The following is a 26,295-nucleotide window of genomic DNA, read 5'->3' as shown; positions in this document are numbered from 1 at the left end:
GTGGGAGAGGGAGGTATGGGTGAGAGAGGGAGGCATTGGTGGGAGAGGGAATTATGGGTGGGAGAGGGAGGTATGGGTTCGAGAGGGAGGTGTGGGTAGGAGAGGGAGGTAAGGGTGGGAGAGGGAGGTATGGGTGGGAGAGGGAGGTATGGGTGGGAGAGGGAGGTATGGGTGGGAGAGGGAGGTGTGGGAAGGAGAGGGAGGTAAGGGTGGGAGAGGGAGGTATGGGTGGGAGAGGGAGGTGGAGGGAGGTATGGGTGGGAGAGGGAGGGTGGGAGAGAGAGGGAGGTATGGGTGAGAGAGGGAGGTATGGGTGGGAGAGGGAATTATGCGTGGGTGAGGGAGGTATGGGTGGGAGAGGGAGGTATGGGTGAGAGAGGGAGGTATGGGTGAGAGAGGGAGGTATGGGTGGGAGAGGGAGGTGTGGGTGGAAGAGGGAGGTATGGGTGAGAGAGGGAGGTATGGGTGGAAGAGGGAGGTATGGGTGGGAGAGGGAGGTATGGGTGGGAGAGGGAGGTATGGGTGGGAGAGTGAGGTATGGGTGGAAGAGGGAGGTATGGGTGGGAGAGGGAGGTATGGGTGAGAGAGGGACGTATGGGTGGGAGAGTGAGGTGTGGGTGGAAGAGGGAGGTATGGGTGGGAGAGGGAGGCATTGGTGGGAGAGGGAATTATGGGTGGGAGAGGGAGGTATGGGTGCGAGAGGGAGGTGTGGGTAGGAGAGGGAGGTGTGGGTAGGAGAGGGAGGTAGGGGTGGGAGAGGGAGGTATGGGTGGTAGAGGGAGGTATGGGTGGGAGAGGGAGGTATGGGTGGGAGAGGAAGGTATGGGTGGGAGAGGGAGGTATGGGTGGGAGAGGGAGGTATGGGTGGTAGAGGGAGGTATGGGTGAGAGAGGGAGGTATGGGTGAGAGAGGGAGGTATGGGTGGGAGAGGGAGGTATGGGTGGTAGAGGGAGGTGGAGGGAGGTATGGGTGAGAGAGGGAGGTATCGGTGGGAGAGAGTGGTATGGGTGGGAGAGGGTGGTATGGGTGGGAGAGGGAGGTATGGGTGGGTGAGGGAGGTATGGGTGGGAGAGGGAGGTATGGGTGAGAGAGGGAGGTATGGGTGAGAGAGGGAGGTATGGGTGGGAGAGGGAGGTATGGGTGGGAGAGGGAGGTATGGGTGGGAGAGGGCGGTATGCGTGGGAGAGGGAGGTATGGGTGGGAGAGGGCGGCATGGGTGGGAGAGGGAGGTATGGGTGGGAGAGGGAGGTATGGGTGGGAGAGGGAGGTATGGGTGGGAGAGGGAGGTGTGGGTAGGAGAGGGAGGTATGGGTGGGAGAGGGAGGTATGGGTGGGAGAGGGAGGTGGAGGGAGGTATGGGTGGGAGAGGGAGGTATGGGTGGGAGAGGGAGATGTGGGTGGGAGAGGGAGGTATGGGTGGGAGAGGGAGGTATGGGTGGGAGAGGGAGGTATGGGTGGGAGAGGGAGGTATGGGTGGGAGAGGGAGGTATGGGTGGGAGAGGGAGGTATGGGTGGGAGAGGGAGGTATGGGTGGGAGAGGGAGGTGGAGGGAGGTATGGGTGAGAGAGGGAGGTATGGGTGGGAGAGAGTGGTATGGGTGGGAGAGGGCGGTATGGGTGGGAGAGGGAGGTATGGGTGGGTGAGGGAGGTATGGGTGGGTGAGGGAGGTATGGGTGGGAGAGGGAGTAATGGGTGGGAGAGGGAGGTATGGGTGGGAGAGGGATGTATGGGTGGGAGAGGTAGGTATGGGTGGGTGATGGAGGAATGGGTGGGAGAGAGAGGTATGGGTGGGAGAGGGAGGTATGGGTGGGAGAGAGAGGTATGGGAGGCAGAGGGAGGTATGGGTGAGAGAGAGAGGTATGGGTGGGAGAGAAAGGTATGGGTGGGAGAGGGAGCTATGGGTGGGAGAGGGAGGTATGGGTGGGAGAGAGAGGTATGGGTGGGAGAGAGATGTATGGGTGGGAGAGGGAGGTATGTGTGGGAGAGGGAGGGTGGGAGAGAGAGGGAGGTATGGGTGGGAGGGGGTGGTATGGGTGGGAGAGGGCGGTATGGGTGGGAGAGGGAGGTATGGGCGGGTGAGGGAGGTATGGGTTGGAGAGGGAGGTATGGGTGGGAGAGAGAGGTATGGGTGCGAGAGGGAGGTATGGGTAGGAGAGGGAGGTATGGGTGGGAGAGGGAGGGTGGGAGAGAGAGGGAGGTATGGGTGGAAGAGGGAGGTATGGGTGGGAGAGGGAGTGATGGGTGAGAGAGGGAGGTATGGGTGGGAGAGGGAGTTATGGGTGGGAGAGAGAGGTATGGGTGGGAGTGCGAGGTATGGGTGGGAGAGGGAGGTATGGGTGGGAGAGGGAGGGTGGGAGAGAGAGGGAGTTATGGGTGGGAGAGGGAGGTCTGGGTGGGAAAGAGAGGTATGGGTGGGAGGGGGCGGTATGGGTGGGAGAGGGAGGTATGGGCGGGTGAGGGAGGTATGGGTTGGAGAGGGAGGTATGGGTGGGAGTGGGAGGTATGGGTGGGAGAGGGAGGTATGGGTGGGAGAGGGAGGGTGGGAGAGAGAGGGAGTTATGGGTGGGAGAGGGAGGTCTGGGTGGGAAAGAGAGGTATGGGTGGGAGGGGGCGGTATGGGTGGGAGAGGGAGGTATGGGCGGGTGAGGGAGGTATGGGTTGGAGAGGGAGGTATGGGTGGGAGAGAGAGGTATGGGTGCGAGAGGGAGGTATGGGTGGGAGAGGGAGGTATGGGTGGGTGAGGGAGGTATGGGTGGGAGAGGGAGGTGTGGGTAGGAGAGGGAGGTATGGGTGGGAGAGGGAGGTATGGGTGGGAGAGGGAGGTGGAGGGAGGTATGGGTGGGAGAGGGAGGTATGGGTGGGAGAGGGAGGTATGGTTGGGAGAGGGAGGTATGGGTGGGAGAGGAAGGTATGGGTGGGAGAGGGAGGTATGGGTGGGAGAGGGAGGTATGGGTGGGAGAGGGAGGTATGGGTGAGAGAGGGAGGTATGGGTGGGAGAGGGAGGTATGGGTGGGAGAGGGAGGTGGAGGGAGGTATGGGTGAGAGAGGGAGGTATGGGTGGGAGAGAGTGGTATGGGTGGGAGAGGGGGGTATGGGTGGGAGAGGGAGGTATCGGTGGGAGAGAGTGGTATGGGTGGGAGAGGGTGGTATGGGTGGGAGAGGGAGGTATGGGTGGGTGAGGGAGGTATGGGTGGGAGAGGGAGGTATGGGTGAGAGAGGGAGGTATGGGTGGGAGAGGGAGGTATGGGTGAGAGAGGGAGGTATAGGTGGGAGAGGGAGGTATGGGTGGGAGAGGGAGGTGTGGGTGGAGGAGGGAGGTATCGGTGGGAGAGAGTGGTATGGGTGGGAGAGGGTGGTATGGGTGGGAGAGGGTGGTATGGGTGGGAGAGGGAGGTATGGGTGGGTGAGGGAGGTATGGGTGGGAGAGGGAGGTATGGGTGAGAGAGGGAGGTATGGGTGAGAGAGGGAGGTATGGGTGGGAGAGTGAGGTGTGGGTGGAAGAGGGAGGTATGGGTGGGAGAGGGACGTATGGGTGGAAGAGGGAGGTATAGGTGGGAGAGGGAGGTATGGGTGAGAGAGGGAGGCATTGGTGGGAGAGGGAATTATGGGTGGGAGAGGGAGGTATGGGTTCGAGAGGGAGGTGTGGGTAGGAGAGGGAGGTAAGGGTGGGAGAGGGAGGTATGGGTGGGAGAGGGAGGTATGGGTGGGAGAGGGAGGTGTGGGAAGGAGAGGGAGGTAAGGGTGGGAGAGGGAGGTATGGGTGGGAGAGGGAGGTGGAGGGAGGTATGGGTGGGAGAGGGAGGGTGGGAGAGAGAGGGAGGTATGGGTGAGAGAGGGAGGTATGGGTGGGAGAGGGAATTATGCGTGGGTGAGGGAGGTATGGGTGGGAGAGGGAGGTATGGGTGAGAGAGGGAGGTATGGGTGAGAGAGGGAGGTATGGGTGGGAGAGGGAGGTGTGGGTGGAAGAGGGAGGTATGGGTGAGAGAGGGAGGAATGGGTGGAAGAGGGAGGTATGGGTGGGAGAGGGAGGTATGGGTGGGAGAGGGAGGTATGGGTGGGAGAGTGAGGTATGGGTGGAAGAGGGAGGTATGGGTGGGAGAGGGAGGTATGGGTGAGAGAGGGACGTATGGGTGGGAGAGTGAGGTGTGGGTGGAAGAGGGAGGTATGGGTGGGAGAGGGAGGCATTGGTGGGAGAGGGAATTATGGGTGGGAGAGGGAGGTATGGGTGCGAGAGGGAGGTGTGGGTAGGAGAGGGAGGTGTGGGTAGGAGAGGGAGGTAGGGGTGGGAGAGGGAGGTATGGGTGGTAGAGGGAGGTATGGGTGGGAGAGGGAGGTATGGGTGGGAGAGGAAGGTATGGGTGGGAGAGGGAGGTATGGGTGGGAGAGGGAGGTATGGGTGGGAGAGGGAGGTATGGGTGAGAGAGGGAGGTATGGGTGAGAGAGGGAGGTATGGGTGGGAGAGGGAGGTATGGGTGGTAGAGGGAGGTGGAGGGAGGTATGGGTGAGAGAGGGAGGTATCGGTGGGAGAGAGTGGTATGGGTGGGAGAGGGTGGTATGGGTGGGAGAGGGAGGTATGGGTGGGTGAGGGAGGTATGGGTGGGAGAGGGAGGTATGGGTGAGAGAGGGAGGTATGGGTGAGAGAGGGAGGTATGGGTGGGAGAGGGAGGTATGGGTGGGAGAGGGAGGTATGGGTGGGAGAGGGCGGTATGCGTGGGAGAGGGAGGTATGGGTGGGAGAGGGCGGCATGGGTGGGAGAGGGAGGTATGGGTGGGAGAGGGAGGTATGGGTGGGAGAGGGAGGTATGGGTGGGAGAGGGAGGTGTGGGTAGGAGAGGGAGGTATGGGTGGGAGAGGGAGGTATGGGTGGGAGAGGGAGGTGGAGGGAGGTATGGGTGGGAGAGGGAGGTATGGGTGGGAGAGGGAGATGTGGGTGGGAGAGGGAGGTATGGGTGGGAGAGGGAGGTATGGGTGGGAGAGGGAGGTATGGGTGGGAGAGGGAGGTATGGGTGGGAGAGAAAGGTATGGGTGGGAGAGGGAGCTATGGGTGGGAGAGGGAGGTATGGGTGGGAGAGAGAGGTATGGGTGGGAGAGAGATGTATGGGTGGGAGAGGGAGGTATGTGTGGGAGAGGGAGGGTGGGAGAGAGAGGGAGGTATGGGTGGGAGGGGGTGGTATGGGTGGGAGAGGGCGGTATGGGTGAGAGAGAGAGGTATGGGTGGGAGAGAAAGGTATGGGTGGGAGAGGGAGCTATGGGTGGGAGAGGGAGGTATGGGTGGGAGAGAGAGGTATGGGTGGGAGAGAGATGTATGGGTGGGAGAGGGAGGTATGTGTGGGAGAGGGAGGGTGGGAGAGAGAGGGAGGTATGGGTGGGAGGGGGTGGTATGGGTGGGAGAGGGCGGTATGGGTGGGAGAGGGAGGTATGGGCGGGTGAGGGAGGTATGGGTTGGAGAGGGAGGTATGGGTGGGAGAGAGAGGTATGGGTGCGAGAGGGAGGTATGGGTAGGAGAGGGAGGTATGGGTGGGAGAGGGAGGGTGGGAGAGAGAGGGAGGTATGGGTGGAAGAGGGAGGTATGGGTGGGAGAGGGAGTGATGGGTGAGAGAGGGAGGTATGGGTGGGAGAGGGAGTTATGGGTGGGAGAGAGAGGTATGGGTGGGAGTGCGAGGTATGGGTGGGAGAGGGAGGTATGGGTGGGAGAGGGAGGGTGGGAGAGAGAGGGAGTTATGGGTGGGAGAGGGAGGTCTGGGTGGGAAAGAGAGGTATGGGTGGGAGGGGGCGGTATGGGTGGGAGAGGGAGGTATGGGCGGGTGAGGGAGGTATGGGTTGGAGAGGGAGGTATGGGTGGGAGAGAGAGGTATGGGTGCGAGAGGGAGGTATGGGTGGGAGAGGGAGGTATGGGTGGGAGAGAGAGGTATTGGTGGGAGAGAGAGGTATTGGTGGGAGAGAGAGGTATTGGTGGGAGAGAGAGGTATGGGTGGGAGAGGGAGGTATGGGTGGGAGAGAGAGGTATGGGTGGGAGAGAGAGGTATGGGTTGGAGAGGGAGGTATGGGTGGGAGAGGACGGTATGGGTGGGAGAGGGAGGTATGGGTGGGAGAGGGAGGTATGGGTGGGAGAGGGAGGTATGGGTGGGAGAGGGAGGTATGGGTGGAAGAGGGAGCGTGGGAGAGAGAGGGAGTTATGGGTGGGAGAGGGAGGTATGGGTGGGAAAGAGAGGTATGGGTGGGAGGGGGAGGAATGGGTGGGAGAGGGCGGTATGGGTGGGAGAGGGAGGTATGGGTGGCAGAGGGAGGTGGAGGGAGGTATGGGTGAGAGAGGGAGGTATGGGTGGGTGAGGGAGGTATGGGTGGGAGAGGGAGGAATGGGTGGGAGAGGGAGGTATGGGTGGGAGAGGGAGGTATGGGTGGGAGAGGGAGGTATGGGTGGGAGAGGGCGGTATGGGTGGGAGAGGGAGGTATGGGTGGGAGAGGGAGGTATGGGTGGGAGAGGGAGGTATGGGTGGGAGAGGGAGGTGGAGGGAGGTATGGGTGAGAGAGGGAGGTATCGGTGGGAGAGAGTGGTATGGGTGGGAGAGGGTGGTATGGGTGGGAGAGGGTGGTATGGGTGGGAGAGGGAGGTATGGGTGGGTGAGGGAGGTATGGGTGGGAGAGGGAGGTATGGGTGGGAGAGGGAGGTATGGGTGAGAGAGGGAGGTATGGGTGGGAGAGTGAGGTGTGGGTGGAAGAGGGAGGTATGGGTGGGAGAGGGACGTATTGGTGGAAGAGGGAGGTATGGGTGGGAGAGGGAGGTATGGGTGAGACAGGGAGGCATTGGTGGGAGAGGGAATTATGGGTGGGAGAGGGAGGTATGGGTTCGAGAGGGAGGTGTGGGTAGGAGAGGGAGGTAAGGGTGGGAGAGGGAGGTATGGGTGGGAGAGGGAGGTATGGGTGGGAGAGGGAGGTGTGGGAAGGAGAGGGAGGTAAGGGTGGGAGAGGGAGGTATGGGTGGGAGAGGGAGGTGGAGGGAGGTATGGGTGGGAGAGGGAGGGTGGGAGAGAGAGGGAGGTATGGGTGAGAGAGGGAGGTATGGGTGGGAGAGGGAATTATGCGTGGGTGAGGGAGGTATGGGTGGGAGAGGGAGGTATGGGTGAGAGAGGGAGGTATGGGTGAGAGAGGGAGGTATGGGTGGGAGAGGGAGGTGTGGGTGGAAGAGGGAGGTATGGGTGAGAGAGGGAGGTATGGGTGGAAGAGGGAGGTATGGGTGGGAGAGGGAGGTATGGGTGGGAGAGGGAGGTATGGGTGGGAGAGTGAGGTATGGGTGGAAGAGGGAGGTATGGGTGGGAGAGGGAGGTATGGGTGAGAGAGGGACGTATGGGTGGGAGAGTGAGGTGTGGGTGGAAGAGGGAGGTATGGGTGGGAGAGGGAGGCATTGGTGGGAGAGGGAATTATGGGTGGGAGAGGGAGGTATGGGTGCGAGAGGGAGGTGTGGGTAGGAGAGGGAGGTGTGGGTAGGAGAGGGAGGTAGGGGTGGGAGAGGGAGGTATGGGTGGTAGAGGGAGGTATGGGTGGGAGAGGGAGGTATGGGTGGGAGAGGAAGGTATGGGTGGGAGAGGGAGGTATGGGTGGGAGAGGGAGGTATGGGTGGGAGAGGGAGGTATGGGTGAGAGAGGGAGGTATGGGTGAGAGAGGGAGGTATGGGTGGGAGAGGGAGGTATGGGTGGTAGAGGGAGGTGGAGGGAGGTATGGGTGAGAGAGGGAGGTATCGGTGGGAGAGAGTGGTATGGGTGGGAGAGGGTGGTATGGGTGGGAGAGGGAGGTATGGGTGGGTGAGGGAGGTATGGGTGGGAGAGGGAGGTATGGGTGAGAGAGGGAGGTATGGGTGAGAGAGGGAGGTATGGGTGGGAGAGGGAGGTATGGGTGGGAGAGGGAGGTATGGGTGGGAGAGGGCGGTATGCGTGGGAGAGGGAGGTATGGGTGGGAGAGGGCGGCATGGGTGGGAGAGGGAGGTATGGGTGGGAGAGGGAGGTATGGGTGGGAGAGGGAGGTATGGGTGGGAGAGGGAGGTGTGGGTAGGAGAGGGAGGTATGGGTGGGAGAGGGAGGTATGGGTGGGAGAGGGAGGTGGAGGGAGGTATGGGTGGGAGAGGGAGGTATGGGTGGGAGAGGGAGATGTGGGTGGGAGAGGGAGGTATGGGTGGGAGAGGGAGGTATGGGTGGGAGAGGGAGGTATGGGTGGGAGAGGGAGGTATGGGTGGGAGAGGGAGGTATGGGTGGGAGAGGGAGGTATGGGTGGGAGAGGGAGGTATGGGTGGGAGAGGGAGGTGGAGGGAGGTATGGGTGAGAGAGGGAGGTATGGGTGGGAGAGAGTGGTATGGGTGGGAGAGGGCGGTATGGGTGGGAGAGGGAGGTATGGGTGGGTGAGGGAGGTATGGGTGGGTGAGGGAGGTATGGGTGGGAGAGGGAGTAATGGGTGGGAGAGGGAGGTATGGGTGGGAGAGGGATGTATGGGTGGGAGAGGTAGGTATGGGTGGGTGATGGAGGAATGGGTGGGAGAGAGAGGTATGGGTGGGAGTGGGAGGTATGGGTGGGAGAGAGAGGTATGGGAGGCAGAGGGAGGTATGGGTGAGAGAGAGAGGTATGGGTGGGAGAGAAAGGTATGGGTGGGAGAGGGAGCTATGGGTGGGAGAGGGAGGTATGGGTGGGAGAGAGAGGTATGGGTGGGAGAGAGATGTATGGGTGGGAGAGGGAGGTATGTGTGGGAGAGGAAGTGTGGGAGAGAGAGGGAGGTATGGGTGGGAGGGGGTGGTATGGGTGGGAGAGGGCGGTATGGGTGGGAGAGGGAGGTATGGGCGGGTGAGGGAGGTATGGGTTGGAGAGGGAGGTATGGGTGGGAGAGAGAGGTATGGGTGCGAGAGGGAGGTATGGGTAGGAGAGGGAGGTATGGGTGGGAGAGGGAGGGTGGGAGAGAGAGGGAGGTATGGGTGGAAGAGGGAGGTATGGGTGGGAGAGGGAGTGATGGGTGAGAGAGGGAGGTATGGGTGGGAGAGGGAGTTATGGGTGGGAGAGAGAGGTATGGGTGGGAGTGCGAGGTATGGGTGGGAGAGGGAGGTATGGGTGGGAGAGGGAGGGTGGGAGAGAGAGGGAGTTATGGGTGGGAGAGGGAGGTCTGGGTGGGAAAGAGAGGTATGGGTGGGAGGGGGCGGTATGGGTGGGAGAGGGAGGTATGGGCGGGTGAGGGAGGTATGGGTTGGAGAGGGAGGTATGGGTGGGAGAGAGAGGTATGGGTGCGAGAGGGAGGTATGGGTGGGAGAGGGAGGTATGGGTGGGAGAGAGAGGTATTGGTGGGAGAGAGAGGTATTGGTGGGAGAGAGAGGTATTGGTGGGAGAGAGAGGTATGGGTGGGAGAGGGAGGTATGGGTGGGAGAGAGAGGTATGGGTGGGAGAGAGAGGTATGGGTTGGAGAGGGAGGTATGGGTGGGAGAGGACGGTATGGGTGGGAGAGGGAGGTATGGGTGGGAGAGGGAGGTATGGGTGGGAGAGGGAGGTATGGGTGGGAGAGGGAGGTATGGGTGGAAGAGGGAGCGTGGGAGAGAGAGGGAGTTATGGGTGGGAGAGGGAGGTATGGGTGGGAAAGAGAGGTATGGGTGGGAGGGGGAGGAATGGGTGGGAGAGGGCGGTATGGGTGGGAGAGGGAGGTATGGGTGGCAGAGGGAGGTGGAGGGAGGTATGGGTGAGAGAGGGAGGTATCGGTGGGAGAGAGTGGTATGGGTGGGAGAGGGTGGTATGGGTGGGAGAGGGAGGTATGGGTGGGTGAGGGAGGTATGGGTGGGAGAGGGAGGTATGGGTGAGAGAGGGAGGTATGGGTGGGAGAGGGAGGTATGGGTGAGAGAGGGAGGTATAGGTGGGAGAGGGAGGTATGGGTGGGAGAGGGAGGTGGAGGGAGGTATGGGTGACAGAGGGAGGTATCGGTGGGAGAGAGTGGTATGGGTGGGAGAGGGTGGTATGGGTGGGAGAGGGTGGTATGGGTGGGAGAGGGAGGTATGGGTGGGTGAGGGAGGTATGGGTGGGAGAGGGAGGTATGGGTGAGAGAGGGAGGTATGGGTGAGAGAGGGAGGTATGGGTGGGAGAGTGAGGTGTGGGTGGAAGAGGGAGGTATGGGTGGGAGAGGGACGTATGGGTGGAAGAGGGAGGTATGGGTGGGAGAGGGAGGTATGGGTGAGAGAGGGAGGCATTGGTGGGAGAGGGAATTATGGGTGGGAGAGGGAGGTATGGGTTCGAGAGGGAGGTGTGGGTAGGAGAGGGAGGTAAGGGTGGGAGAGGGAGGTATGGGTGGGAGAGGGAGGTATGGGTGGGAGAGGGAGGTGTGGGAAGGAGAGGGAGGTAAGGGTGGGAGAGGGAGGTATGGGTGGGAGAGGGAGGTGGAGGGAGGTATGGGTGGGAGAGGGAGGGTGGGAGAGAGAGGGAGGTATGGGTGAGAGAGGGAGGTATGGGTGGGAGAGGGAATTATGCGTGGGTGAGGGAGGTATGGGTGGGAGAGGGAGGTATGGGTGGGAGAGGGAGGTATGGGTGAGAGAGGGAGGTATGGGTGAGAGAGGGAGGTATCGGTGGGAGAGAGTGGTATGGGTGGGAGAGGGTGGTATGGGTGGGAGAGGGTGGTATGGGTGGGAGAGGGAGGTATGGGTGGGTGAGGGAGGTATGGGTGGGAGAGGGAGGTATGGGTGAGAGAGGGAGGTATGGGTGGGAGAGGGACGTATGGGTGGGAGAGGGAGGTATGGGTGGGAGAGGGCGGTATGGGTGGGAGAGGGAGGTATGGGTGGGAGAGGGAGGTATGGGTGGGAGAGGGAGGTATGGGTGAGAGAGGGAGGAGTGGGTGAGAGAGGGAGGTATGGGTGGGAGAGGGAGGTATGGGTGGGAGAGGGAGGTGGAGGGAGGTATGGGTGAGAGAGGGAGGTATGGGTGGGAGAGAGTGGTATGGGTGGGAGAGGGCGGTATGGGTGGGAGAGGGAGGTATGGGTGGGTGAGGGAGGTATGGGTGGGAGAGGGAGGTATGGGTGAGAGAGGGAGGTATGGGTGAGAGAGGGAGGTATGGGTGGGAGAGGGAGGTATGGGTGGGAGAGGGAGGTATGGGTGGGTGAGGGCGGTATGGGTGGGAGAGGGAGGTATGGGTGGGAGAGGGAGGTATGGGTGGGAGAGGGCGGTATGGGTGGGAGAGGGAGGTATGGGTGGGTGAGGGAGTTATGGGTGGGAGAGGTAGGTATGGGTGAGAGAGGGAGGTATGGTTGGGAGAGGGAGGTATGGGTGGGAGAGAGAGGTATGGGTGGGAGAGGGAGGTATGGGTGGGAGAGAGATGTATGGGTGGGAGAGGGAGGTATGGTTGGGAGAGGGCGGTATGGGTGGGAGAGGGAGGTATGGGGGGGTGAGGGAGGTATGAGTGGGAGAGGGAGGTATGGGTGAGAGAGGGAGGTATGGGTGGTAGAGGGAGGTATGGGTGGGAGAGGGAGGTATGGGTGGGAGAGGGAGGGTGGGAGAGAGAGGGAGTTATGGGTGGGAGAGGGAGGTCTGGGTGGGAAAGAGAGGTATGGGTGGGATGGGGCGGTATGGGGGGGAGAGGGAGGTATGGGCGGGTGAGAGAGGTATGGGTTGGAGAGGGAGGTATGGGTGGGAGAGAGAGGTATGGGTGCGAGAGGGAGGTATGGGTGGGAGAGGGAGGTATGGGTGGGAGAGAGAGGTATTGGTGGGAGAGAGAGGTATGGGTGTTAGAGGGAGGTATGGGTGGGAGAGGGAGGTATGGGTGGGAGAGAGAGGTATGGGTGGGAGAGAGAGGTATGGGTGGGAGAGAGAGGTATGGGTGGGAGAGGGAGGTATGGGTGGGAGAGGGAGGTATGGGTGGGAGAGAGAGGTATGGGTGCGAGAGGGAGGTATGGCTGGGAGAGGGAGGTATGGGAGGGAGAGAGAGGTATGGGTTGGAGAGGGAGGTATGGGTGGGAGAGGACGGTATGGGTGGGAGAGGGAGGTATGGGTGGGAGAGGGAGGTATGGGTGGGAGAGGGAGGTATGGGTGGAAAAGGGAGGGTGGGAGAGAGAGGGAGTTATGGGTGGGAGAGGGAGGTATGGGTGGGAAAGAGAGGTATGGGTGGGAGGGGGAGGAATGGGTGGGAGAGGGCGGTATGGGTGGGAGAGGGAGGTATGGGCGGGTGAGGGAGGTATGGGTGGAAGAGGGAGGTAAGGGTGGGAGAGCCAGGTATGGGTGCGAGAGGGAGGTATGGGTGGGAGAGAGAGGTATGGGTGGGAGAGAGAGGTATGGGTGCGAGAGGGAGGTATGGGTGGGAGAGAGAGGTATGGGTGGGAGAGGGAGGTATGGGTGGGAGAGGGAGGTATGGGTGGGAGAGAGAGGTATGGGTTGGAGAGTGAGGTATGGGTGGGAGAGGGCGGTATGGGTGGGAGAGGGAGGTATGGGTGGGAGAGATAGGTATGGGTGGGCGAGGGAGGTATGGGTGGGCGAGGGAGGTATGGGTGGGAGAGGGAGGGTGGGAGAGAGAGGGAGTTATCGGTGGGATAGAGAGGTATGGGTGGGAGTGCGAGGTATGGGTGGGAGTGCGAGGTATGGGTGGGAGAGGGAGGTATGGGTGCGAGAGGGAGGGTGGGAGGGAGAGGGAGTTATGGGTGGGAGAGGGAGGTATGGGTGGGAGAGGGAGGTATGGGTGGGTGAGGGAGGTATGGGTGGGAGAGGGCGGTATGGGTGGGAGAGGGCGGTATGTGTGGGAGAGGGAGGTATGGGTGGGTGAGGGAGGTATGGGTGGGAGATGGCGGTATGGGTGGGAGAGGTAGGTATGGAATTGTGATGGAGGAATGGGTGGGAGAGAGAGGTATGGGTCGGAGAGAGAGGTATGTGAGGGAGAGGGAGGTATGGGTGGGAGAGGGAGGTATGGGTGAGAGAGGGAGGTATGGGTGGGGAGAGAGAGGTATGGGTGGGAGAGTGAGCTATGGGTGGGCGAGGGAGGTATGGGTGGGAGAGGGAGGTATGGGCGGGTGAGGGAGGTATGGGCGGGTGAGGGAGGTATGGGTGGCAGAGGGCGGTATGGGTGGGAGAGGGAGGTATGGGCGGGTGAGGGAGGTATGGGTGGGAGAGAGAGGTATGGGTGGGAGAGGGAGGTATGGGTGGGAGAGGGAGGTATGGGCGAGAGAGGGAGGTATGGGTGGGAGAGGGAGGGATGGGTGGGAGAGGGAGGTATGGGTGAGAGAGGGAGATATGGGTGGGAGAGGGAGGTATGGGTGGGAGAGGGAGGTATGGTTGGAGAGGGAGGTATGGGTTGGAGAGGGAGGTATGGGTGGGAGAGGGCGGTATGGGTGGGAGAGGGAGGTATTAATGGGTGAGGGAGGAATGGGTGGGAGAGAGAGGTATGGGTGGGAGAGAGAGATATGGGTGGGAGAGGGAGGTATGGGTGGGAGAGGGAGGTATGGGTGGGAGAGGGAGGTATGGGTGAGAGAGGGAGGTATGGGTGGGAGAGGGAGGTATGGGTGCGAGAGGGAGGTATGGGTGGGAGAGGGAGGTATGGGTGGGAGAGAGAGGTATGGGTTGGAGAGGGAGGTATTAATGGGTGAGGGAGGAATGGGTGGGAGAGTGAGGTATGGGTGGGAGAGAGAGGTATGGGTGGGAGAGGGAGGTATGGGTGGGAACGGGAGGTATGGGTGAGAGAGGGAGGTATGGGTGGGAGAGGGAGGGATGGGTGGGAGAGGGAGGTATGGGTGAGAGAGGGAGGTGTGGGTGGGAGAGAGAGGTATGGGTGGGAGAGGGAGGTATGGGTGGGAGAGGGAGGTATGGGTGAGAGAGGGAGGTATGGGTGGGAGAGGGAGGTATGGGTGGGAGAGAGAGGTATGGGTGGGAGAGAGAGGTATGGGTGGGAGAGGGAGATATGGGTGGGAGAGGGAGGGTTGGAGAGAGAGGGAGGTATGGGTGAGAGAGGGAGGTATGGGTGGGAGAGGGAGGTATGGGTGGGAGAGAGAGGTATGGGTGGGAGAGAGAGGTATGGGTGGGAGAGAGAGGTATGGGTGGGAGAGAGAGGTATGGGTGGGAGAGAGAGGTATGGGTGGGAGAGGGAGGTATGGGTGGGAGAGGGAGGGTGGGAGAGAGAGGGAGGTATGGGTGGGAGAGGGAGGTATGGGTGGGAGAGAGAGGTATGGGTGGGAGAGAGAGGTATGGGTGGGAGAGAGAGGTATGGGTGGGTTGAGAGATGTATGGGTGGGAGAGGGAGGTATGGGTGGGAGAGGGAGGGTGGGAGAGAGAGGGAGGTATGGGTGGAAGAGGGAGGTATGGGTGGGAGAGGGAGTGATGGGTGAGAGAGGGAGGTATGGGTGGGAGAGGGAGTTATGCGTGGGAGAGAGAGGTATGGGTGGGAGTGCGAGGTATGGGTGGGAGAGGGAGGTATGGGTGGGAGAGGGAGGGTGGGAGAGAGAGGGAGCTATGGGTGGGAGAGATAGGTATGGGTGGGAGAGGGAGGTATGGGTGAGAGAGGGAGGTATCGGTGGGAGAGGGAGGTATGGGTGGGAGAGGGAGGTATGGGTGGAAGAGGGAGATATGGGTGGGAGAGGGAGGTGTGGGTGGGAGAGGGATGTGTGGGTGAGAGAGGGAGGTATGTGTGGGAGAGGGAGGTATGGGTGGGAGAGGGAGGTATGGGTGAGAGAGGGAGGTATGGGTGGGAGAGGGAGGTATGGGTGGGAGAGGGAGGTATGGGTGGGTGAGGGCGGTATGGGTGGGAGAGGGAGGTATGGGTGGGAGAGGGAGGTATGGGTGGGAGAGGGCGGTATGGGTGGGAGAGGGAGGTATGGGTGGGTGAGGGAGTTATGGGTGGGAGAGGTAGGTATGGGTGAGAGAGGGAGGTATGGTTGGGAGAGGGAGGTATGGGTGGGAGAGAGAGGTATGGGTGGGAGAGGGAGGTATGGGTGGGAGAGAGATGTATGGGTGGGAGAGGGAGGTATGGTTGGGAGAGGGCGGTATGGGTGGGAGAGGGAGGTATGGGGGGGTGAGGGAGGTATGAGTGGGAGAGGGAGGTATGGGTGAGAGAGGGAGGTATGGGTGGTAGAGGGAGGTATGGGTGGGAGAGGGAGGTATGGGTGGGAGAGGGAGGGTGGGAGAGAGAGGGAGTTATGGGTGGGAGAGGGAGGTCTGGGTGGGAAAGAGAGGTATGGGTGGGAGGGGGCGGTATGGGGGGGAGAGGGAGGTATGGGCGGGTGAGAGAGGTATGGGTTGGAGAGGGAGGTATGGGTGGGAGAGAGAGGTATGGGTGCGAGAGGGAGGTATGGGTGGGAGAGGGAGGTATGGGTGGGAGAGAGAGGTATTGGTGGGAGAGAGAGGTATGGGTGTTAGAGGGAGGTATGGGTGGGAGAGGGAGGTATGGGTGGGAGAGAGAGGTATGGGTGGGAGAGAGAGGTATGGGTGGGAGAGAGAGGTATGGGTGGGAGAGGGAGGTATGGGTGGGAGAGGGAGGTATGGGTGGGAGAGAGAGGTATGGGTGCGAGAGGGAGGTATGGCTGGGAGAGGGAGGTATGGGAGGGAGAGAGAGGTATGGGTTGGAGAGGGAGGTATGGGTGGGAGAGGACGGTATGGGTGGGAGAGGGAGGTATGGGTGGGAGAGGGAGGTATGGGTGGGAGAGGGAGGTATGGGTGGAAAAGGGAGGGTGGGAGAGAGAGGGAGTTATGGGTGGGAGAGGGAGGTATGGGTGGGAAAGAGAGGTATGGGTGGGAGGGGGAGGAATGGGTGGGAGAGGGCGGTATGGGTGGGAGAGGGAGGTATGGGCGGGTGAGGGAGGTATGGGTGGAAGAGGGAGGTAAGGGTGGGAGAGCCAGGTATGGGTGAGAGAGGGAGGTATGGGTGGGAGAGAGAGGTATGGGTGGGAGAGAGAGGTATGGGTGCGAGAGGGAGGTATGGGTGGGAGAGAGAGGTATGGGTGGGAGAGGGAGGTATGGGTGGGAGAGGGAGGTATGGGTGGGAGAGAGAGGTATGGGTTGGAGAGTGAGGTATGGGTGGGAGAGGGCGGTATGGGTGGGAGAGGGAGGTATGGGTGGGAGAGATAGGTATGGGTGGGCGAGGGAGGTATGGGTGGGCGAGGGAGGTATGGGTGGGAGAGGGAGGGTGGGAGAGAGAGGGAGTTATCGGTGGGATAGAGAGGTATGGGTGGGAGTGCGAGGTATGGGTGGGAGTGCGAGGTATGGGTGGGAGAGGGAGGTATGGGTGCGAGAGGGAGGGTGGGAGGGAGAGGGAGTTATGGGTGGGAGAGGGAGGTATGGGTGGGAGAGGGAGGTATGGGTGGGTGAGGGAGGTATGGGTGGGAGAGGGCGGTATGGGTGGGAGAGGGCGGTATGTGTGGGAGAGGGAGGTATGGGTGGGTGAGGGAGGTATGGGTGGGAGAGGGCGGTATGGGTGGGAGAGGTAGGTATGGAATTGTGATGGAGGAATGGGTGGGAGAGAGAGGTATGGGTCGGAGAGAGAGGTATGTGAGGGAGAGGGAGGTATGGGTGGGAGAGGGAGGTATGGGTGAGAGAGGGAGGTATGGGTGGGAGAGAGAGGTATGGGTGGGAGAGTGAGCTATGGGTGGGCGAGGGAGGTATGGGTGGGAGAGGGAGGTATGGGCGGGTGAGGGAGGTATGGGCGGGTGAGGGAGGTATGGGTGGCAGAGGGCGGTATGGGTGGGAGAGGGAGGTATGGGCGGGTGAGGGAGGTATGGGTGGGAGAGAGAGGTATGGGTGGGAGAGGGAGGTATGGGTGGGAGAGGGAGGTATGGGCGAGAGAGGGAGGTATGGGTGGGAGAGGGAGGGATGGGTGGGAGAGGGAGGTATGGGTGAGAGAGGGAGATATGGGTGGGAGAGGGAGGTATGGGTGGGAGAGGGAGGTATGGTTGGAGAGGGAGGTATGGGTTGGAGAGGGAGGTATGGGTGGGAGAGGGCGGTATGGGTGGGAGAGGGAGGTATTAATGGGTGAGGGAGGAATGGGTGGGAGAGAGAGGTATGGGTGGGAGAGAGAGATATGGGTGGGAGAGGGAGGTATGGGTGGGGAGAGGGAGGTATGGGTGGGAGAGGGAGGTATGGGTGAGAGAGGGAGGTATGGGTGGGAGAGGGAGGTATGGGTGCGAGAGGGAGGTATGGGTGGGAGAGGGAGGTATGGGTGGGAGAGAGAGGTATGGGTTGGAGAGGGAGGTATTAATGGGTGAGGGAGGAATGGGTGGGAGAGTGAGGTATGGGTGGGAGAGAGAGGTATGGGTGGGAGAGGGAGGTATGGGTGGGAACGGGAGGTATGGGTGAGAGAGGGAGGTATGGGTGGGAGAGGGAGGGATGGGTGGGAGAGGGAGGTATGGGTGAGAGAGGGAGGTGTGGGTGGGAGAGAGAGGTATGGGTGGGAGAGGGAGGTATGGGTGGGAGAGGGAGGTATGGGTGAGAGAGGGAGGTATGGGTGGGAGAGGGAGGTATGGGTGGGAGAGAGAGGTATGGGTGGGAGAGAGAGGTATGGGTGGGAGAGGGAGATATGGGTGGGAGAGGGAGGGTTGGAGAGAGAGGGAGGTTATGGGTGAGAGAGGGAGGTATGGGTGGGAGAGGGAGGTATGGGTGGGAGAGAGAGGTATGGGTGGGAGAGAGAGGTATGGGTGGGAGAGAGAGGTATGGGTGGGAGAGAGAGGTATGGGTGGGAGAGAGAGGTATGGGTGGGAGAGGGAGGTATGGGTGGGAGAGGGAGGGTGGGAGAGAGAGGGAGGTATGGGTGGGAGAGGGAGGTATGGGTGGGAGAGAGAGGTATGGGTGGGAGAGAGAGGTATGGGTGGGAGAGAGAGGTATGGGTGGGTTGAGAGATGTATGGGTGGGAGAGGGAGGTATGGGTGGGAGAGGGAGGGTGGGAGAGAGAGGGAGGTATGGGTGGAAGAGGGAGGTATGGGTGGGAGAGGGAGTGATGGGTGAGAGAGGGAGGTATGGGTGGGAGAGGGAGTTATGCGTGGGAGAGAGAGGTATGGGTGGGAGTGCGAGGTATGGGTGGGAGAGGGAGGTATGGGTGGGAGAGGGAGGGTGGGAGAGAGAGGGAGCTATGGGTGGGAGAGATAGGTTTGGGTGGGAGAGGGAGGTATGGGGTGAGAGAGGGAGGTATCGGTGGGAGAGGGAGGTATGGGTGGGAGAGGGAGGTATGGGTGGAAGAGGGAGATATGGGTGGGAGAGGGAGGTGTGGGTGGGAGAGGGATGTGTGGGTGAGAGAGGGAGGTATGTGTGGGAGAGGGAGGTATGGGTGGGAGAGGGAGGTATGGGTGAGAGAGGGAGGTATGGGTGGGAGAGGGAGGTATGGGTGGGAGAGGGAGGGTGGGAGAGAGAGGGAGGTATGGGTGGAAGAGGGAGGTATGGGTGGGAGAGGGAGGTATGGGTGGGAGAGGGAGGTATTGGTGAGAGAGGGAGGTATCGGTGGGAGAGGGAGGTATGGGTGGGAGAGGGAGGTATGGGTGGAAGAGGGAGATATGGGTGGGAGAGGGAGGTATGGGTGGGAGAGGGAGGTATGGGTGGGAGAGGGAGGTATGGGTGGGAGAGAGAGGTATGGGTTGGAGAGGGAGGTATGGGTGGGAGAGGGCGGTATGGGTGGGAGAGGGGCGGTATGGGTGGGAGAGGGAGGTATGGGTGGGAGAGGGAGGTATGGGTGGGAGAGGGAGGTATGGGTGGGAGAGGGAGGTATGGGTGGAAGAGGGAGGGTGGGAGAGGGAGCTATGGGTGGGAGAGGGAGCTATGGGTGGGAGAGGGAGCTATGGGTGGGAGAGATAGGTATGGGTGGGAGAGGGAGGTATGGGTGAGAGAGGGAGGTATGGGTGGGAGAGAGAGTTATGGGTGGGAGAGAGATATATGGGTGGGGGAGGGAGATATGGGTGGGAGAGGGAGCTATGGGTGGGAGAGGGAGGTATGGTTGAGAGAGAGAGGTATGGGTGGGAGAGGGAGGTATGGGTGAGAGAGGGAGGTATGGGTGGGAGAGAGAGGTATGGGTGGGAGAGTGCGCTATGGGTGGGAGAGGGAGGTATGGGTGGGAGAGAGAGGTATGGGTGCGAGAGAGATGTATGGGTGGGAGAGGGAGGTATGGGTGGGAGAGGGAGGGTGGGAGAGAGAGGGAGGTATGGGTGGAAGAGGGAGGTATGGGTGGGAGAGGGAGTGATGGCTGAGAGAGGGAGGTATGGGTGGGAGAGGGAGTTATGGGTGGGAGAGAGAGGTATGGGTTGGAGAGAGAGGTATGGGTGGGAGTGCGAGGTATGGGTGTGAGAGGGAGGTATGGGTGGGAGAGGGAGGGTGGGAGAGAGAGGGAGTTATGGGTGGGAGAGGGAGGTATGGGTGGGAATGAGGTGTATGGGTGGGAGGGGGAGGTATGGGCGGGAGAGGGCGGTATGGGTGGGAGAGGGAGGTATGGGCGGGTGAGGGAGGTATTGGTTGGAGAGGGAGGTATGGGTGGGATAGCCAGGCATGGGTGCGAGAGGGAGGTATGGGTGGGAGAGGGAGGTATGGGTGGGAGAGAGAGGTATGGTTGGGAGAGAGAGGTATGGGTGCGAGAGGGAGGTATGGGTGGGAGAGGGCGGTATGGGCGGGGGAGAGAGGAATGGGTGGGAGAGGGAGGTATGGGTGGGAGAGAGAGGTATGGGTTGGAGAGGGAGGTCTGGGTGGGAGAGGGCGATATGGGTGGGAGAGGAAGGTATGGGTGGGAGAGGGAGGTATGGGTGGGAGAGGGAGGTATGGGTGGGAGAGAGAGGTATGGGTGGGAGAGGGAGGTATGAGTGGGAGAGGGAGGGTGGGAGAGAAAGGTATGGGTGGGAGAGGAAGGTATGGGTGGGAGAGGGAGGTGGAGGGAGGTATGGGTGGGAGAGAGAGGTATGGGTGGGAGAGGGAGGTATGGTTGGTAGGGGGTTGTATGGGTGTGAGAGGGAGGTGTGGGTGGGAGAGGGAGGTATGGGTGGGTGAGGGAGGTATGGGTGGGAGAGGGAGGTGTGGGTGGGAGAGGGAGGTATGGGGTGGGAGAGGGAGGTATGGGTGGGAGAGGGAGGTATGGGTGGGAGAGGGAGGCATGGGTGGGAGAGGGGAGGTATGGGTGAGAGAGGGAGGTGTGGGTGGGAGAGGAAGGTATGGGTGGGACAGGGAGGTATGGGTGGGAGAGGGAGGTATGGGTGGGCGAGGGAGGTATTGGTGAGAGAGGGAGGTATCGGTGGGAGAGGGCGGTATGGGTGGGAGAGGGAGGTATGGGTGGAAGAGGGAGATATGGGTGGGAGAGGGAGGTGTGGGTGGGAGAGGGATGTGTGGGTGAGAGAGGGAGGTATGTGTGGGAGAGGGAGGTATGGGTGGGAGAGGGAGGTATGGGTGAGAGAGGGAGGTATGGGTGGGGAGAGGGAGGTATGGGTGGGAGAGGGAGGGTGGGAGAGAGAGGGAGGTATGGGTGGAAGAGGGAGGTATGGGTGGGAGAGGGAGGTATGGGTGGGAGAGGGAGGGATGGGTGAGCGAGGGAGGTATGGGTGGGAGATGGAGTTATGGGTGGGAGAGAGAGGTATGGGTGGGAGAGGGAGGTGGAGGGAGGTATGGGTGAGAGAGGCAGGTATGGGTGGGAGAGGGAGGTATGGGTGGGAGAGGGAGGTATGGGTGGGAGAGGGAGGTATGGGTGGGAGAGGGAGCTATGGGTGGGAGGAGAAGGTATGGGTGGGAGAGGGAGGCTGGGAGAGAGAGGGAGGTATGGGTGGAAGAGGGAGGTATGGGTGGGAGAGGGAGGTATGGGTGGGAGAGGGAGGTATGGGTGGGAGAGGGTGGTATGTGTGGGAGAGGCAGGTATGGGTGGGAGAGGGATTTATGGGTGGGAGAGAGAGGCATGGGTGGGAGAGGGAGGTATGGGTGGAAGAGGGAGGTATGGGTGGAAGAGTGAGGTATGGGTGGAAGAGGGAGGTATGGGTGGAAGAGGGAGGTATGGGTGGAAGAGGGAGGTATGGGTGGGAGAGGGAGGTATGGGTGAGAGAGGGAGGTATGGGTGAGAGAGGGAGGTATGGGTGGGAGAGGGAATTATGGGTGGGAGAGAGAGGTATGGGTGGGAGAGAGAGGTATGGGTGGGAGAGGGAGGTGTGGTTAGGAGAGGGAGGTATGGGTGGGAGAGGGAGGTGTGGTTAGGAGAGGGAGGTATGGATGTGAGAGGAAGGTATGGGTGGGAGAGGAAGGTATGGGTGGGAGAGGGAGGTATGGGTGGGAGAGGGAGGTATGGGTGGGAGAGGGAGGTATGGGTGGGAGAGGGAGGTATGGGTGGGAGAGGGAGGTATGGGTGAGAGAGGGAGGTATGGGTGGGAGAGGGAGGTATGGGTGGGAGAGGGAGGTGGAGGGAGGTATGGTTGAGAGAGGGAGGTATGGGTGGGAGACGGAGGTATGGGTGGGAGAGGGAGGTATGGGTGAGAGAGGGAGGTATGGGTGGGAGAGGGAGGTATGGGTGGGAGAGAGAGATATGGGTGGGAGGGGGAGCTATGGGAGGGAGAGGGAGGTATGGGTGGGAGAGAGAGGTATGGGTGGGAGAGAGAGGTATGGGTGGGAGAGGGAGGTATGGGTGGGAGAGGGAGGGTGGGAGAGAGAGGGAGATATGGGTGGAAGAGGGAGGTATGGGTGGAAGAGGGAGGTATGGGTGGGAGAGGGAGGTATGGGTGAGAGAGGGAGGTATGGGTGGGCGAGGGAGGTATGGGTGGGAGAGAGAAGTATGGGTGGGAGAGAGAGGTATGGGTGGGAGAGAGAGGTATGGGTGGGCGAGGGAAGTATGGGTGGGAGAGGAGGGTGGGAGAGAGAGGGAGTTATGGGTGGGGGAGAGAGGTATGGGTGGGAGAGAGAGGTATGGGTGGGAGTGCGAGGTATGGGTGGGAGAGGGAGATATGGGTGGGAGAGGGAGGGTGGGAGAGAGAGGGAGTTATGGGTGGGTGAGGGAGGTATGGGTGGGAGAGAGAGGTATGAGTGGGAGAGGGAGGTATGGGTGGGAGAGAGAGATATGGGTGGGAGGAGGGCGGTATGGGTGGGAGAGGGCGGTATGGGTGGGAGAGGGAGGTATGGGTGGGTGAGGTAGGTATGGGTGGGAGAGAGAGGTATGGGTGGGAGAGTGAGCTATGGGTGGGAGAGGGAGCTATGGGTGGGAGAGGGAGGTATGGGTGGGAAAGAGAGATATGGGTGGGAGAGAGAGGTATGGGTGGGAGAGGGAGGAATGGGTGGGAGAGGGAGGTATGGGTGGGAGAGGGAGGTATGGGTGGGAGAGGGAGGTATGGGTGGGAGAGAGAGGTATGGGAGGGAGAGGGAGGTATGGGTGAGAGAGGGAGGTATGGGTGGGAGAGAGAGATATGGGTGGGAGAGGGAGCTATGGGTGGGAGAGGGAGGTATGGGTGGGAGAGAGAGGTATGGGTGGGTTGAGAGATGTATGGGTGGGAGAGGGAGGTATGGGTGGGTGAGGGAGGGTGGGAGAGAGAGGGAGGTATGGGTGGAAGAGGGAGGTATGGGTGGGAGAGGGAGTGATGGGTGAGAGAGGGAGGTATGGGTGGGAGAGGGAGTTATGGGTGGGAGAGGGAGGGTGGGAGAGAGAGGGAGTTATGGTTGGGAGAGGGAGGTATGGGTGGGAAAGAGAGGTATGGGTGGAAGAGGGCGGTATGGGTGGGAGAGGGAGGTATGGGCGGGTGAGGGATGTATTGGTTGGAGAGGGAGGTATGGGTGGGAGAGAGAGGTATGGGTGCGAGAGGGAGGTATGGGTGGGAGAGGGAGGTATGGGTGGGAGAGAGAGGTATGGGTGCGAGAGGGAGGTATGGGTGGGAGAGGGAGGTATGTGTGGGAGAGAGAGGTATGGGTGGGAGGGGGAGGTATGGGTGGGAGAGAGAGGTATGGGTGCGAGAGGGAGGTATGGGTGGGAGAGGGAGGTATGTGTGGGAGAGAGAGGTATGGGTGGGAGAGGGAGGTATGGGTGGGAGAGAGAGGTATGGGTGCGAGAGGGAGGTATGGGTTGGAGAGGGAGGTATGGGTGGGAGAGGGCGGTATGGGTGGGAGAGATAGGTATGGGTGGGAGAGAGAGGAATGGGTGGGAGAGGGAGGTATGGGTGAGAGAGGGAGTTATGGGTGGGAGAGAGAGTTATGGGTGGGAGAGAGGTATGGGTGGGGGAGGGAGGTATGGGTGGGAGAGGGAGCTGTGGGTGGGAGAGGGAGGTATGGTTGGGAGAGAGAGGTATGGGTGGGAGAGGGAGGTATGGGCGAGAGAGGGAGGTATGGGTGGGAGAGAGAGGTATGGGTGGGAGAGTGAGCTATGGGTGGGAGAGGGAGGTATGGGTGGGAGAGAGAGGTATGGGTGCGAGAGAGATGTATGGGTGGGAGAGGGAGGTATGGGTGGGAGAGGGAGGGTGGGAGAGAGAGGGAGGTATGTGTGGAAGAGGGAGGTATGGGTGGGAGAGGGAGTGATGGGTGAGAGAGGGAGGTATGGGTGGGAGAGGGAGTTATGGGTGGGAGAGAGAGGTATGGGTTGGAGAGAGAGGTATGGGTGGGAGTGCGAGGTATGGGTGTGAGAGGGAGGTATGGGTGGGAGAGGGAGGGTGGAAGAGAGAGGGAGTTATGGGTGGGAGAGGGACGTATGGGTGGGAGAGGGAGGTATGGGTGGGAGAGGGAGGTATGGGTGAGAGAGGGAGGTATGGGTGGGAGAGGGAGTTATGGGTGGGAGAGGGAGGTATGGGTGGGAGAGGGAGGTATGGGTGGGAGAGAGAGGTATGGGTGGGAAAGGGAGGTATGAGTGGGAGAGGGAGGGTGGGAGAGGAAGGTATGGGTGGGAGAGGAAGGTATGGGTGGGAGAGGGAGGTGGAGGGAGGTATGGGTGGGAGAGAGAGGTATGGGTGGGAGAGGGAGGTATGGTTGGTAGGGGGTTGTATGGGTGTGAGAGGGAGGTGTGGGTGGGACAGGGAGGTATTGGTGAGAGAGGGAGTTATCGGTGGGAGAGGGAGGTATGGGTGGGAGAGGGAGGTATGGGTGGGGGAGGGAGATATGGGTGGGAGAGGGAGGTGTGGGTGGGAGAGGGATGTGTGGTGAGAGAGGGAGGTATGGGTGGGAGATGGAGGTATGGGTGGGAGAGGGAGGTATGGGTGGGAGAGGGAGGTATGGGTGAGAGAGGGAGGTATGGGTGAGAGAGGAAGGTATGGGTGGGAGAGGGAGGTATGGGTGGGAGAGGGAGGGTGGGAGAGAGAGGGAGATATGGGTGGAGGATGGGTGAGAGAGGGAGGTATGGGTGGGAGAGGGAGGTATGGGTGGGAGAGGGAGGTGTGGGTGGGAGAGGGAGGTGTGGGTGGGAGAGGGAGGTGTGGGTGGGAGAGGGAGGTGTGGGTGGGAGAGGGAGGTGTGGGTGGGAGAGGGAGGTGTGGGTGGGAGAGGGAGGTGTGGGTGGGAGAGGGAGGTGTGGGTGGAGAGGGAGGTATGGGTGGGAGAGGGAGGTACGGGTGGGAGAGGGAGGTGTGGGTGGGAGAGGGAGGTATGGGTGGGAGAGGGAGGTATGGGTGGGAGAGGGAGGTATGGGTGGGAGAGGAGGTATGGGTGGGAGAGAGAGGTATGGGTGGGAGAGGGAGGTATGGGTAGGAGAGGGAGGTATGGGTGGGAGAGGAGGGTATGGGTGGGAGAGAGAGGTATGGGTGAGAAAGGGAGGTATGGGTGGGAGAGAGAGGTATGGGTGGAGAGGGAGGTATGGGTGGGAGAGGGAGGTATGGGTGGAAGAGGGAGGTATGGGTGGAAGAGGGAGGTATGGGTGGGAGAGGGAGGTATGGGTGGGAGAGAGAGGTATTGGTGGGAGAGGGAGGGTGGGAGAGAGAGGGAGGTATGGGTGGAGAGGGAGGTATGGGTGAAGAGGGAGGTATGGGTGGGAGAGGGAGGTATGGGTGAGAGAGGGTGGTATGGGTGGTAGAGAGAGGTATGGGTGGGAGGGGGAGCTATGGGTGGAGAGGGAGGTATGGGTGGGAGAGAGAGGTATGGGTGGGAGAGGGAGGCTGGGAGAGAGAGGGAGGTATGGGTGGAAGAGGGAGGTATGGGTGGAAGAGGGCGGTATGGGTGGGAGAGGGACGTATGGGTGGGAGAGGGAGGTATGGGTGGGAGAGGGAGGTATGGATGAGAGAGGGAGGTATGGGTGGGAGAGGCAGGTATGGGTGGGAGAGGGATTTATGGGTGGGAGAGAGAGGTATGGGTGGGAGAGGGAGGTGTGGTTAGGAGAGGGAGGTATGGGTGGAAGAGGGAGGTATGGGTGGGAGAGGGAGGTATGGGTGGTAGAGGGAGGTATGGGTGAGAGAGGGAGGTATGGGTGAGAGAGGGAGGTATGGGTGGGAGAGGGAGGTATGGGTGGGAGAGGGAGGTATGGGTGGGAGAGGGAGGTATGGGTGGGAGAGGGAGGTATGGATGAGAGAGGGTGGTATGTGTGGGAGAGGCAGGTATGGGTGGGAGAGGGATTTATGGGTGGGAGAGAGAGGCATGGGTGGGAGAGGGAGGTGTGGTTAGGAGAGGGAGGTATGGGTGGAAGAGGGAGGTATGGGTGGAAGAGGGAGGTATGGGTGGAAGAGGGAGGTATGGGTGGGAGAGGGAGGTATGGGTGAGAGAGGGAGGTATGGGTGAGAGAGGGAGGTATGGGTGGGGAGAGGGAATTATGGGTGGGAGAGAGAGGTATGGGTGGGAGAGAGAGGTATGGGTGGGAGAGGGAGGTGTGGTTAGGAGAGGGAGGTATGGGTGGGAGAGGGAGGTGGAGGGAGGTATGGGTGAGAGAGGGAGGTATGGGTGGGAGAGGAAGGTATGGGTGGGAGAGGGAGGTATGGGTGGGAGAGGGAGGTATGGGTGGGAGAGGGAGGTATGGGTGGGAGAGGGAGGTATGGGTGAGAGAGGGATGTATGGGTGGGAGAGGGAGGTATGGGTGGGAGAGGGAGGTGGAGGAGGTATGGTGAGAGAGGGAGGTATGGGTGGGAGAGGGAGGTATGGGTGGGAGAGGGAGGTATGGGTGGGAGAGAGAGGTATGGGTGCGAGAGGGAGGTATGGGTGGGAGAGGGAGGTCTGGGTGGGAGAGGGAGGTATGGGTGAGAGAGGGAGGTGTGGGTGGGAGAGAGAGGTATGGGTGGGAGACGGAGGTATGGGTGGGAGAGGGAGGTATGGGTGAGAGAGGGAGGTATGGGTGGGAGAGGGAGGTATGGGTGGGAGAGGAGGTATGGGTGGGAGGGGGAGCTATGGGTGGGAGAGGGAGGTATGGGTGGGAGAGAGAGGTATGGGTGGGAGAGAGAGGTATGGGTGGGAGAGAGAGGTATGGGTGGGAGAGGGAGGGTGGGAGAGAGAGGGAG

The sequence above is a fragment of the Scyliorhinus torazame genome, chromosome 1, assembly GCF_047496885.1.
Source record: "Scyliorhinus torazame isolate Kashiwa2021f chromosome 1, sScyTor2.1, whole genome shotgun sequence".
In the NCBI taxonomy this organism is placed as follows: domain Eukaryota; kingdom Metazoa; phylum Chordata; class Chondrichthyes; order Carcharhiniformes; family Scyliorhinidae; genus Scyliorhinus; species Scyliorhinus torazame.
Note: the sequence above shows the minus strand (reverse complement) of the source record.